At 44.3% G+C, this 14221-nt stretch overlaps 1 long non-coding RNA gene across 5 annotated transcripts in view; it reads right to left on the reverse strand.

Annotated features, from left to right (window-relative positions):
* The window catches only part of LOC144577662 (uncharacterized), a 337568-nt gene that overhangs the window by 218632 nt on the left and 104715 nt on the right, over window positions 1-14221 (reverse strand). Inside the window, exon 3 of one of the 5 annotated variants that reach the window (XR_013522072.1) lies at window positions 7758-7910. The exons of 3 other annotated variants lie outside the window; for them this stretch is intronic. This is a non-coding gene — a long non-coding RNA (uncharacterized LOC144577662). Of the gene's footprint in view, window positions 1-7757; window positions 7914-14221 lie in introns of all 5 variants that reach the window. One more of the 5 variants, XR_013522069.1, reaches the window with a different exon arrangement.

Here is a 14221-nt window from a genome sequence, read left to right on the forward strand (position 1 = left end):
AATAATATGAGAAATGGAAAAGAATTAGAATTTAAATTGTGGGCTCCATGAGGGCAGATTGAGAGTTCAAGCCATCCATGATACTCATATTTTATGAACTACTCAATGAAAAAATGGTTGAACAGAAGAGTTCACAACAGAAATGGCAGGCTGTATTAGTTCCTTCTCAGGCTGCTAATAAAAAAATACCTGAGACTGGGTAATTTATAAAGAAAAAGAGGTTTAATGGACTCACAGTTCCACATAGCTGGGGAGGCCTTGCAATCATGGTGGAAGGCAAAGGAGAAGCAAAGGCACATCCTACATGGCAAGAGAACATTTGCAATGGAACTGCCCTTTATAAAACTATCAGATCTTATGAGACTTACGCACCGTCACAAGAACAGCACAGGAAAAACCCACCCCCATGATTCAATTACTTCTCACTGGGTCCATCCCACAACATGTGGGGATTATGGGAGCTACAATTCAAGATGAGATTTGGGTGGGGACACAGCCAAACCATATCATGACTGGCACAGCTGTACAAATCTCAAAGAATCCTGAGGGCTTACTACATAAAAATAACATCCATCCTGTGCTTAAGTTGCTAGTTTTAGACAGGTGACCAGATAATTCTAATATCCATATTTTTTACTCCTCATTACTGAAATAGTCCTAACCAGTGTCATGTGGTTAGGACTATTTCAATAATGAGAAGTGAAAAATATGGATATTAGAAGATGGAGACTATCACTCTGCCTGACAGTAGCTGAAGGTGACCTTGAGGGTTGAGTGGCCATGGCCGTTCTGAGTCTTGAAGGATGACTAAGAGTTTATCAGATAAAGAACACAGTGGGAAGAGAGTGGAAGAGGACACAGAGAGGTGGCAGGCCTTGACGTGTCCACAGGAGAGTCAAACGTACCATGGGGATGGAACAAAGGATGTGGGGAAGTATGTGGTGGGAGGTGAGACTAGGGAGAGAGGAGGACTTCCAGGCTGTGCTTGCTGGAGTATAACCTTTAGACACTGGGGAGTAATCAGAGGGAAAGAGTCCCTTAGACTTGATTTTTAAGGAAGGTCATTCTGATAGCACTGCTGAGGAGGAATCCAGAGCAAAGGAGAATAGACACAAGGCTCCAGGTAAAACAGCGAGAAAACCAACAACAGCAAGAGAAGCTAATGTCTGTTCAGTAACTTACACTGTGCTCTGCTCTATGCTAAGGCTTGGCCTACATTGTCTCATTTCATCCTGAATATTGCTCTGTGAAGTGGGAATTTTTATCCCAGTGGTACAGACAGCGATGCTGAGAAATGAGAGACTGGGCTTTTATGTAAGAAGAAAAGTATTCCCAAACCAGGAAGCTTCCGATATGTTTTCTGCCTGGGCAGGAACCATCAGCACGTGGAGCTGGCTTAATGCCAGCAGGTGTGATCACCTGGTAGCTCAGGAAGCATTTGGGCAGGAATGAGGGCAATTCCTGACAAGCGCAGAATGACATTTCTTGAGAGAGAAGTAGGGTAAATGCCTAAATATGGTTATTAAAGACAAGTTCAGGAACATGATATCAGAAGACATCCTACCAGTCTTCTGACAACCAGTCTTCCAAAGTCCAGTCCACTCTAGCTCTGGGTGACTTCATCTCTCCAAGAAGAGTTCCTAATCATGCCTTCCTGACAATAAGTTACTGTTTATTACTCTCGGCTGATACATGGCATACAATGTGTTCCGTAAATGTTACTTTCTTTTGCCTACTCTTCACTGAAATTCCTCCACATAGCCACGCTCTTATATAATAATCCACCATTTATTTCCAAACAAGTGTGCCCTTCCAATTCCAATAATGTCTTCATCTATCCGCACATCGGCTAAGTGAAAAGTCTCAGTGTCATTCTTAACTCTTCCTCTTCCCCTTCTCCACACAGAGTCACTATGTTCTGTCATGACCCTAATTCCCAATGCTTTTCCTATGATTCTCTCCTCTCCTCTGACCACCTCTCGATTATCCAAAAAGCCTCTTTATGGTCATCCAATCAGTAGTTTCACGCATGCTGAGATAGCCCCTCACAGCCTCTGTTAGGGGTTGAAGTGTGTCCCCCAAAAGATGCTGAAGTCCTAACCCTTTGACTGTGACCTTATTTGGAAATCAGATTTTTGCATGTGATCAAGTTAAGATGAGGTCATTGGGGTGGATCCTAATCCAGTATGACTGAATCCTTGTGCAAAGGGGCTGTTTGGACATAGATGAACATGCCCAAAGGAAGAACGCTGTGTGAACATGAAGGCTAAGATTGGATGATTTGCCTACAAGGCAAAGAAAGCCAGAGATTACCACAAAAGTACCGAAAGTTACAGGAGAGGCATGGAATAGATTCACAGACCTCAGAAGAAACCAACTCTGCCAGCGCCTCGATCTCGGACTTCTGGCCTCCAGGACTCAGGCGATACATTTCTGTTGTTGAAGCCACCAGTTCATGGTGCTTTGTTGCAGTCGCCCGAGCACACAAACACAGCTTCCAAGGTTTTGTTTTGCTTTTTTTAATGCACATCTGATCACTCCAAACTCTGCTAAAAAATACCTGCACGATAATGAAAAGAATAGGTTCTATTTACTGAGTACCTACTGAGGACCAGGTGATCCAACTAGATTGTAGTTAATCCCTATGACATCCCTTAAAAGAATACATTATTATTCCCGATTTTGCAGTTGAAGGGAATGGTCTTTGAAAAGGCTAAGTCACTGGCCCAAGTTCACATAAGTAGTAAGCAGCAAAACTGAATTTTGACTCTCAGTCTCTGACTTTCAAAGTTAAGCTAACATTGCGTGTTCCAGTATAACAGGATTCCAAAAACTTCTTTGGTAAAGGGCAAGATAATAAATATCGTAGGTTTTGCAGGGCATACAGTCTCTCTCATGACTATTCAACTCTGCCATGATTGTACAAAGCAGCCATAGACAATATGTAAAAGTAGAGGTATGAATGTGTTCAAATCAATATTTATTTACACATACAGATGGAGAGTCAGATCGGGCCCTTTGATTGTAGTTTACCAACCCCACTCCACAACATCGCATTTATGATATAATCTGTGCTCCCTGATACAATAATCACTAATACTCATATGCTCACTTTAGGCCAGGAGTCTTTTCATGTGTTAATTTATTTAAATTGTCAGTCCTATTATCTGTATTTTTGAGATCGCCAGCTTGCCAAGATCACAGGAAACACGACGGAGCCAGGATTCAAGCCCCAAAGCCTATGATCTCAGCCATTGTCTGCAAGGACCTTCATGCCTTTGCCAACCATAGACCTCACTGTTCCTTCATGCCCTGCCTCTTCTCCTCCCCCAACACCCTGCACTTGCACAGCTGAGAGGGGAAATGAAGGAAGGAGACTGGCCTAGCTCCACCTGCCTGCCCTGTAGCATGCATATGGCCAAGGCTAAAGCCCAGGGTTTCCCAGAGAATCCACTGCCAGTGGGAATGAGAAGCATGAGAAGAGGACCGTGGGGAGGGGAGTACCTACCTCCTTCACGTGGTTGTTGTGAGAATCTAGGGAGATTAAATCCAGTAACTGAAGTGGAAGTACCAACCGTGCTTGGAAAATTGCCAAGGCTTGCTTTAAAGACACTTATTATTCACCAGAATCTGGGCTGGTGCTGTACTGCTTGCAGCAACTATGCTCTCCTTTCTCTTTACTAAAATAACCCCGATGTTAATGGCAGCTGGAGATGACCATGTGATATAAGCAGTAAGTGATACATAAACAGGCGTATGTTGGGGAATATCCAGGAATGTTTCATTGTACTGACATAAATAAGCATGCCTCCTTCCTGGTTCCTTTCTTCTTTCTTCCTGGAGTGTGGTCAAAGAACTGGAAGTGGAAGAGCCCATCCTGATGGTCACCCATCCACAGGTGACCATGAGGATGAAAGCTCTTCATCAGAGCTGGAGGAACAGAGGGATAAAGGTGGCTGGGGCTGAGATGGAATCATGGAGGCACTACACCCAGCTTCACACTTCCTGCCTCCAAACTTCTGACCATGGTTGAAAAATAACCCCCTCTTTGGTAAAACCACCGTAGTTGGATTTCTGATATGTGTGGACTTATGTGATCCTAACCGAAAGTCCCGGTCAGCAAACAGGACACATCCTCAGCAATCTCTAGAATGTAATAGGTGTTCAGTAAAAGTATGATGAATAAATCAATGAGCGAATGAATGGATTAGGAACAGAATATAAAAGTACTAGATCACACAGGGAAGTTGCCTTTGGAAAATGCAACACTTACAGCTGCACTTACTTGCTCAGTAACTACCGTCTGCTCCACAGTCTCTCGGCCATCTCCACAACTCTTGGGAGTTGATACTGTCATTTTTATTTCACAGATCAGGAATTGAGGCTCAAGGAGGCCAAGCTAACTTGCCCAGGAACTCACAGCTGGGATGTGGTGGGCCTGGGGTTTGAATCCCAATCTAGGTAACATCGAAGCCTGTGCTCCCTCTCTTAGGCCAAGCTGCTGCCTTAATTAACGCTCACTGGGCACTTGAGCCAAGGCTGGTAGGTAGGTAGAGAAATTTGGGCTGGAACTCCAGCCCCACAACCCCCAAGCTATATGAGCATGGACAATTCTTTCCTGTCTCTCAGTTTCCTCATTTGTAAGAAAGATAAAAACGGCACCTTCTTCCTCCTAGGCTTGCTATATTAAATGTGACATGTTTAGATCACATGTTTAGCAGAGTGCTATTAAAGGCTCAAGAAATATTGCCTGTCAGCATTATTTATATCAACTTGAAAAACCCCTGCAAGAACCTATGAAAAGAAAGAGGGCTGGCCCCAAACAAAAGGCTCCGGAGGAGGCACTGGGGTGAGCAGGGGCCTTGCAGCTGTCGGAGCCTGCGTGTTTTTACCTTCGGAGACTTTGTGTCAAATTCTCCATTGGCATCCCCTTTAGAGCACAGATCCTCATGGGTCTCAGAAATGCCTGTGAGAGTTATCTTCCTCATTTGATGCTCTAACAATTTGCTGAATTCATTGTCATTCCATGCTGAGGGAGTGTCCCTTGGAGCGGGGAGGCTCACCCTGTAATCCCACGCAGGTGTCAGACAATGCCTGATGGGCAAAGAACAATGCCAGATGTGCTCCTGTCTGGCTCCCTGCCGGTCCCACCTCAGCACCAGGAGCAGCCTGGGAGTTAGACGTGTCTGAGGCAAGATGTGGGGCCAGATTTGAGTCTGAGATGCTAATCTGCCCAACTGAAGGGTTCATATCTTTCTTGGCATCCACAGACACATGAAAACTAAACAGTCAGTTACAGCTCTGAGTAGGCGGGGTGGGGTTCTGGGGCATTGAATAAGGGTAGAGCTAGTTGCCTACCCTGACAAAGCAGGCATGGCAGGTCCCACAGGGCCCTGGACCACTCAAGAGACTGCGTATGGGAAAGAATCAGGCAGGAAATTGTTATATAATGCTGAGTCTTTGGAATCAGGGTTCTGTTGGAATGCCAGATCTTATGCTTATTAATTGTGTGGCTTGAAGTATATTACTCAACCTCTCTTAGAAGCAATTTTCTCATGGCAAAGAGGGAAAAATAATAGTACCTACAGTTGTTATGAGTATTAAAAGAGATCATTTTTAAAAATTTTACTTTACATTCTGAGATACATGTGCAGAACATGCAGATTTGTTACGTAGGTATACATGTGTCATGGTGGTTTGCTGCACCTGTCAACCCATCATCTAGGTTTTAAGCCCTGCATACATTAGATATCTGTCCTAATGCTCTCTCTCTCCCCTTGCCCTCCACCCCCTGACACACCCCAGTGTGTGAAGGGACAATTTAATAAAGCTTTCAGCATAGTGTTTGGAAAATTGTTAGTGCTCAATGCTTATGCTAAACATCTTAGCATCTAGTATATGTAAGCTGAAAGCTACAAAAGCTCTCAACAATCAGTGAGAAACTGTTGTGTGCTCTGGGAGGGATACCAGACTGTATTTTATATTTTTTATTGCCGCCTATATACCCCCTAATGGTGTTAGGAATGAGCAGAAATGATGTTGTAATTCTTAAACATATCTAATTCTTAAAGCACAAATTTTGTCAGTGCCTGCTGTCTACTCAGCACTGTTTGTTGTTCTGAATAAATCAAATTATGTGACATAATCCCTGCTTTCAAAGGGTGTTCAATCTAAAGGGAGAAACATAGAAGCAAAGATAAAAGTTATGTAACAATGTAAAGAGCCTAAGTTCTATCGCCAAACACTAATGTGGGTGGCAGTGATCATAGTCCCTGAATTAATTCCAAAAAGATGGACATCCGGGAGGGGTAGAAGGAATACCTCTGCTCTGGCTGGCCCCAGGCGTCCAGCAGGTAGCCTTCTGTACAGTAATTCAGAGGCCCCGCCTCTTCCCATCTGTGACTCCAAATTCCCCTAGAGCCACAGAGACCTCTTCTGGATCTCTCCTGGAGGACCACACAGGGGACTCTCATGGCCCAGACCAGAAGTGGAACCCTTCCTTTTTATTAGCATTCGATATTCAGTCACAGAGCCATTCCTAAGTGCAAGGGAGGCTGAGGAATGTAGTCTAGCCAGGCATTCCAGAAGACCATGGACATCCATGAGCTCGCAGTCTGAGCCATCCAAGGCAAGACTCAAACCATAGCTCCAAAGGCTGACCCCATATGGAGAGCCGTAGCATCCAGCATCGACAGAGATACAACAGTCTTGGTCCTAATTTTAGCAGAGGCCTGTAGGTACCTAAATGGCCAGTTGTGCAGATGGAAAATAGCAGACTGAAGCAGAGAACTCCAGGCTGTGACTAAGTCATTAGGAGCACCGTAACTAGAGGCCCTTCCTTCTGCCCCACTCTAACCCCCCTGAAAATAACAAACTAATCTTATGCAGCAAGATCTTTGCCAGTGAGTCAGTGAGCAGAGGCACCAGGCTGGAGCTTGAAGGAGGCTGCCAAGATGCTTTGACTGTAAAAATGTCTACAAGATGGCTGGATTCAGCCCAGACAGGAAATGGATAAAAAGAGAAAATAGAACTGTCACCTTGTGGCTGCATCTGCACACAGAGATCACTCCCAGCAAATTGCTGGTCCTGAGCAAACAGCCTTGAGAAGCAGGCAGGGGAGGAAGGTTAAGAGGACTAGACCACAGGCACCTTGAACTCAGAAGATTCAAAACCATCCTGTATTCCATGTCCTGGGAAACTGTACCCCTATCTAGCAAGCTGCCTGAGTTAGAAAGGTGGGTGTTATCACTGATTCTCTACTCAATCGCCAAGTCCAGTGGATCTGAATTATCTTTTATATCCCTTCCAACCTACCCACCGCCATATCCCTGCCTGAGCTCAGGGTCCTACCCTTCCTCACCTGGGCTAACAGATCCACAATTTGACTCCAGTTGCCCCTCGTTCCATAATTAATTTAGTCCTCTAACAGATGTTTATTGAGCATTGGGACACTAGGATGGTGGTAGATGCCAAGATATCTGCCTTTCCAATGTCCTTTATCACCTTCTTCTTTACCAACTGAATCCCAGTTTGGTCAGGAAAGTAACACGCACCATCAAAAAAATCTCACCCTCACACACTTCTTGGCAACTAGAAGCTACCTAGGCAGGTATCTCTAGAAATGGCATATTTCCTTGAAGGGGAAAAAAGAGGAGTGGGGAGACTTCCAAGGAAAAAGCATTTTCCCCCTTCCCCTTAGCGCTTTCTCTCCTTTCAGCATGGAGTGTGGACGTGACTCCTGGAGATGTAGCACCCACCTTGTAATCATGAGGAAGAACGCCACGTGTGGAGGATGGTGCCACAGGAATCTGGAAGAGCAGGATCCTGGATAACTTGCTCAAGCAGCTGCTCTTTCCTCCTGCCACCCACTTCTGGATATTGTGTTAGGCGGGTGTCTTCATTTCCTACTGCTGCTGTAACAAATGACCACAAACTTAGTGGCTTAAAACAACATATATTTATCTCTTCCAGTTCTAGAGGTCAGAAGTGCAAAATCAGTTTCTTGGGGTTAAACCAAGGTGTGGGCAGAGCTGGTTCCCTCTGTTTCCTCTGAGAGAAGAATCCTTTCCTTTGACTCTTTTGATTTCTAGTGGCCACATTTGTGCCACAGCTTGTGGCCTCTCCCTTTATCTTCAAGGTACATTCCTCTGATCTCTGCTTTCATCATCGGATCTCCTCCTCTCTGGCTCCTGCTGCAGCCTTCTTTTAAGGACCCTTGTGAGAACATCAGGACAATCAGGATACATCAGGGACATGAGGATAATCCAAGATAATCCTCTCATTTCAAGAGCCTTAGTTTAATGTGCAAAGTCCATTTTGCCATGTAAGGAATCATACTCCCAGGTTACAAAAATTAGGACAAGGACATCTTTGAGGGCCATTATTCAGCCTACCACAGGAGGAAAAAACAAACTGTTTACCTGTGTAAACTACTATTTGAGGATTGCCCATGGCTCACAACTCAGAGTTGAAGGCGATCAGAGCTGATACCACCGCCCGCTGTGTCCCAGGCACTGTTCTCGGTGCTGGAGATGTTCCAACCAGGCTGCGTATCCCTAGCAGAGAGTCTGTTGTCTGTGTTTGCAGCTATGCATTTGCTGTTGACTGCCTTCTGTCAACTCCAGAGGGCAAGAGATGGTTAACTTACTCTGGTCTCAGCACCAACCCAGGGCCTGACACTTGTAGTGCTCAAAAAATGTTGGTTAAGCAAATGAACACAAACACTCAGCTGCCATGACTCAGCTACCAACTCCTAAAGACAGAAGCCTGAGTTAATTCTAAGCATCACTGAATAGAAGTGTGGAGACTATTGATTAAGGAACGCTCTGTCCCAGCCATCCCCAAAGGAAATTCTGCAGAACAGATACTGGATAAAGCAAAAGTGGAAGATACCCTGAAACAAATATGTTTAGAGAATTCACACATTCCTACCTCTTAAAGTTTCAACTCTGAGATGTTCCATAATGAAGAAATCTGCTTAAATTCAGCTCACCATTTCCTAAACTTACTTGGCACAATATCCATTTTTACCTTAAGAACACATTAATCACCTATGAAAACAGGGTTCCTTGGCACACACTTTGGGAAACACTGCTCAGCCCTTCCCAGGACTGGTCTGGGAACTAGATCAGTCCAAGGCCTGCAGGTGGACTCAGCAGGTGACTGGGCTAAAAGTGGACTAAAGCCGCAAACACAGGAACTGCCATTTGGGGTGGAGCTGGACTTCCAAGGCTGGATGGCATTTGTCCTGGCAGAGGGGAAGGGGGATACAGTCCCCATTTACCCCAAAGCCTGTTTGGCTTATTCCAAATGGCCCAGGTACAGATTCAATGAACTCGGAGGAACAATGCCAAGCAAGAGCAACCAAAGGCATTTTTCTCGAATGCCTTGATTCCAAGCCAGCTAACCATTTCCCAGCCAAATGGCAGCCAGAGTGTCAGTACCTGATCCCCTTCTCCATAACAGCCTCCCTGGATGGGGACTTCCTTCGCTCTGCCATAAGAATCCATGTGACCGTGTAGCCCCTCTGCATTGAGATCCATCTGCATTAAAAGAATGACTGCTCTCTGCTTCCACTTAGCAGCCAGCATTGACCAGGCTCCAGGGAAGTCCCCCACCCCTCCCACCTCATGCTCAAATATTTTCAGGTCTGCCTCTGGACTCTGTATTCACTATGGGGCATTCGTCTGTGAAATAACAAAGCTGAACATGATGTTGAAGATCATCTTCTGTGGTTTTCATATTGAAATCTGCAAAGCCCTGGGGGCTTGTCAGGGACACCCTGGGGTCCACTGATAAAGACATAGGGCAGCTGATGGAGGCTCCATTTTCATCTTTTTTTGTATCGAACTCCATGAATGTTCATATCAGTGAAAGAATTCATTTATATCCCACATAAATGATTTTAAAAAATTTTTGTACTACATTCCCTTGGTCAAAATCTTTATACTGCAGATAGGAAAACACTGAGTACCAGAGAAGGAAGATAAGCACCCAAGGCTTCAGAGCAAATTAAAGACACAGTCAGAAGAGACTCCAGGTCTCCTGACTCCCAGGTTCCATCATACTGTGCAGTTCCCAGCATGGGCACCAGACCAGAATAGAGCATCGGATGCAAAATCTTTAAGAGATGTACTTTTTCCCCAATTCCCCAGATTTACTACGTTGAAGAGGAGGAATTTTAACTTGTATAGGCTATAAAAAGTAGCATAAAATAGACTTTTACAAATAAATTTGGATTACAATAAGGAGCATGCTTCCTAAAGGAACTCCCCAGGGACCCCATTCAGTAAGTTTAACTACTTTCCCTTCCCTCTATTTTGAAGCTTCTACTGGCTATAAATGAACCTTCATGTAAGGATCTCTCCTTCCATCCTCCAACCCTCCCAAACCCTATCCACCTCTCTTCTCACCAGCTTCTTGGTCATTTTTTAGCAACATTATTCTAGCCAAGGAAAGAACAGTATTCTTAATCCTGAGAAGCCTTAAAACTGTCCTATATGTACATATTCCAAAATAGTTAAGCACTTCCACCCCACCCCACACACAAAGAATATGTACTAGCCCAATCTACTTCCTGATCCAACCCTTCTTCCCCACCCACCATCTCCAATTCAGGATAAATCAACAAAAAGGACTCTACTTTTCTGAAGACATGGTAAAGAGAAAATATGTCTATAGGAAATTTAAGACATCGTAATCCTCAATTTGCCAATCCCAGGACTTGAGTCAGGAAAGGCTTTGTGAAGTTCAAGTAGGATCACAGGACCCGCCCTTTGTTTCAATTAAGCATGTACTCTCTCCTGTTCCTTTCCTGCATCCTTCTCCCTTTGATGACTCTCTTATTTAGGTACAAATTAACCATTTATTTTCAGGGAAGTATACTCTCTATGAGACTGGAATTATGGCCCTAAAACAAAATGAAGATCTGAAGGTCAAAATGGGTAAGTAACTCACTCAGGGTCACACAGCAAGTAAGGGGTGAAACCTGAATTCAGACCTGGGTTTCAGACTCCAATCTTCATATTTTCTTCACTGGGGCCTCACCCTCCAAGACTCGTAATATTAAAAACACGGTCTAACATTCATGGCGATCTTGCTATGTGCGGGGCACTATACAAAACTGTTGCACTAGAAGTATAAAAATAAACACACACCAGCAAGGAACAGGAGCAGCTTTTGGATTTTCCATTTCTCTCTGTCCTCCAGTTGATACAGGCAAAAAACAATCATCCATCTCTGGAACTTAGCATTGAACAGTATAAGATCCACGGTACACAGGCAACCAATTGAACAGTCATCTTTCCAATCTTGCCTCTTGCATTTGGGGGAAAGAAACATGGTCCTCTTAACTCTTCAGACGCCTTTCAGCATATCATATCCTGTGCTCTTGCCAGGTCACAGAAATAAATGGCAACGTCACTTTCATAGTACCTGTCTGAATATTGGATGTGGACGGCATCCTAGATATTACCAGTCCCCTATGACAATCAAGCATACCAGATACTTTAGGAGAGTTCCAGATTCAGCATCTGTCCTATTATCCACATAAGTGGCTTGTTAAACCATGCAGTTACCACATAAAAACCCCACAGATCTGCCCAAATAGTTAACATGAACCTCATGTCACCAACACCTATAGTTTCAGTATGGGCTTGAACTTGCCCCTGGAATTGCTGAATTTATGACTGTTTCAGAGGGATCAGTTTTCAAATTGCAGTTCATGATCTCAGAGGCTGGCATGAACCTTTTCTCTCTTTAACAGGTTGGTTTCAGAAATCAAAGATTCCAAAGATTGAAGTGTCATCTGTGTTTTGTAGGCAAGTATCTACTTAATCACTACTTTATTGCCTGAGGAGAGACTCATAACCTGTGCATGTGTTCCAAAAGAATTCGGTTTCCCAGTTGGCAATAAATATCATCAGTTTCCAAACAGGGCATGTTGAGGCATTTGACATATCACGCTGCAGATCTAAGAACAAGACAAAGGGTGTTTTTATGACAGAACAGAATGGTAGGGAAGCTAAGGACACCCAAAGTTCTCTCATTGAAAGATATTTCACTGCTACCATTGCCATTTTGCTACCTTAGTCACCAAAAATTCTACCCACCATAAATGTCCAGGCCCCCCGTCCCTTAGGTTGAAGCCACCCTAGTGTGTCCATCAGTGATGAAGGTTCACTGGGCTTCAGGACCCAGGAAAGCCAGCCAGAGGCAAAAGTATTTACACAAAGGCTAAGGCATAGTCAATCAGAAATATAAGAGTTAGTTATAGGGATCAGAAGAGGAGAAAAAACTGCACCTTCGGTGTTTCTCTAGCTCCAATCCTACTAGAGAAATTGCTAGAAGTTGTTCTTCCTGCACTGTTCTTTGACCCCTTTGGAGTCACTAGACAATCTCAGATGTGCACAGGAACAAGAGTTCTATTGCTCTTTGACTTCTACTCCATCAGGAATATTTGCTGTCCCCAAAGCCACCTCTAGCTACCTCATCATTATCACTGCTAGCCTTAGTCTCCCAGCCTTGTCAGAAAGAACTTCTTCCACTTTATTCTCAGCTCTCATTTCCTGAAAACCCAATCAGAGCCTCTCAGTGTTGGGCTGGGGAAGAAGTGATACACATCTGACGTACTGAACATCACTCACCCCCTTATGACTGTCTCTTGGCCTCTGAAACAAACCTATGCACCTCTACTCTTTATTTAGGGTGAATTCTAATCCAGAGTTTTTCTTGATTCACCACATAACCCACCCCACTGTCCTTCCAGACTCATCTGAATAATGTTTCCATTATCTCATTTAATCACCACAACAGCACAGGATAGATTATCTCTATGTGGGTCATCCCTTATATCCCTGGTGTTTCTCTAAGACACACTACCATCCTGGGCAGTTAATACAATTAAACTGCATTTCTCTGATTCTAGCCATCCCCCCCTCTTTCAAGATCTCAGGTGCTCCTGAGTATTCCCTCTTCCAAGGGGGCCACTTCTCTCATGCTCACAAACAAGCTTCACCCTCCTCCAATTAACAGACTTCTGCTACCTTTAAACCGATTTAAAGAACCAGATTTGTTGAATAGAAGAATGTTAGAGAGGGTACTGTATTGGCTTACCACTACCACCTCCAATATTATCTTTCAATCCTGCCTCCTGAATCCCCCAAGCTCTTAGTACCTGCAATGGCCATCAAATTTGTCAACATGCCACAATGTCAGCCATCATGAAATCAAGACCAAACTAGCCAGGACTCTTAGGGTGGCAAGTGACGGACACCCAAGTCAAGGTGAATAAGCACAGGAGGGACTTCATTAGGTTACATCACTGAAGAAACTCAGGGTAGTGCAGTATTCAGAAATCTCAGTGTCCCCTCCCTCTCTCTCCTCTCTGCTCCCCTTTGTGCTAGCTTTATACCCAAAACAAGCTTCCTTCGTATGGTGGCAACATTCATCAGTGTAACTGTCAGCTCCAAATTTATTGCTATGAATAGCAGGAAAAGGGAAACAATAGCTCTGGAATAATAGTCATGGCAAAGTCTCTGATTGCCTCAGTTTGTGTAACAAACATACTCATCCTTCAACCAATCACTGTGACCAGAGGAATATAAACTTTAGGTCATCTGTTTACCCCTGAGAACACACATGGGTAGAGGAGAGTGTTGGTCTCACCTTAACTAAATAGAATAGTTTCCATAGAGGAAAGAAAAATTCTGTCACCAAAATAAGAGGGAGAAGAATGCCAGGAAAGCAAAAGAAACATATTCCCAAATAGATTCCATTCCAAGATCTTACAATCTCTCTTTACCCCTTTAGGCTTGCTCAGAAACTGGGGTAAAACAAGATTTGCAAGTATGAGGCTCAGGGCATCAGTGGACACTGGTGTGAAGAGCTGGGACCTGGAATGTCAGGAGAAAGAAAGTAGGGACAGCTGTTTTTTTGTTTTTGTTTTTGTTTTTGTTTTTGAGATAGAGTCTCACTCTGTCACTCAGGCTGGAGTGCAATGGCACAGTCTCAGCTCACTGCAACGTCTGCCTCCTGGGTTCAATCCCTCCTGAGTAGCTGGGATTACAGGCACCTGCCATCGTACTAGATTAACTTTTGTATTTTCAATAGAGACAGGGTTTCACATGTTGGCCAGGTTGGTCTCAAACTCCTGACCTCGTGAACCGCCCACCTCAACCTCCCAAAGTGCTGGGATTACAGGCATGAGCCACCACTCCTGGCC

Source organism: Callithrix jacchus, chromosome 9 (genome assembly GCF_049354715.1).
Source record: "Callithrix jacchus isolate 240 chromosome 9, calJac240_pri, whole genome shotgun sequence".
NCBI lineage: Eukaryota > Metazoa > Chordata > Mammalia > Primates > Cebidae > Callithrix > Callithrix jacchus.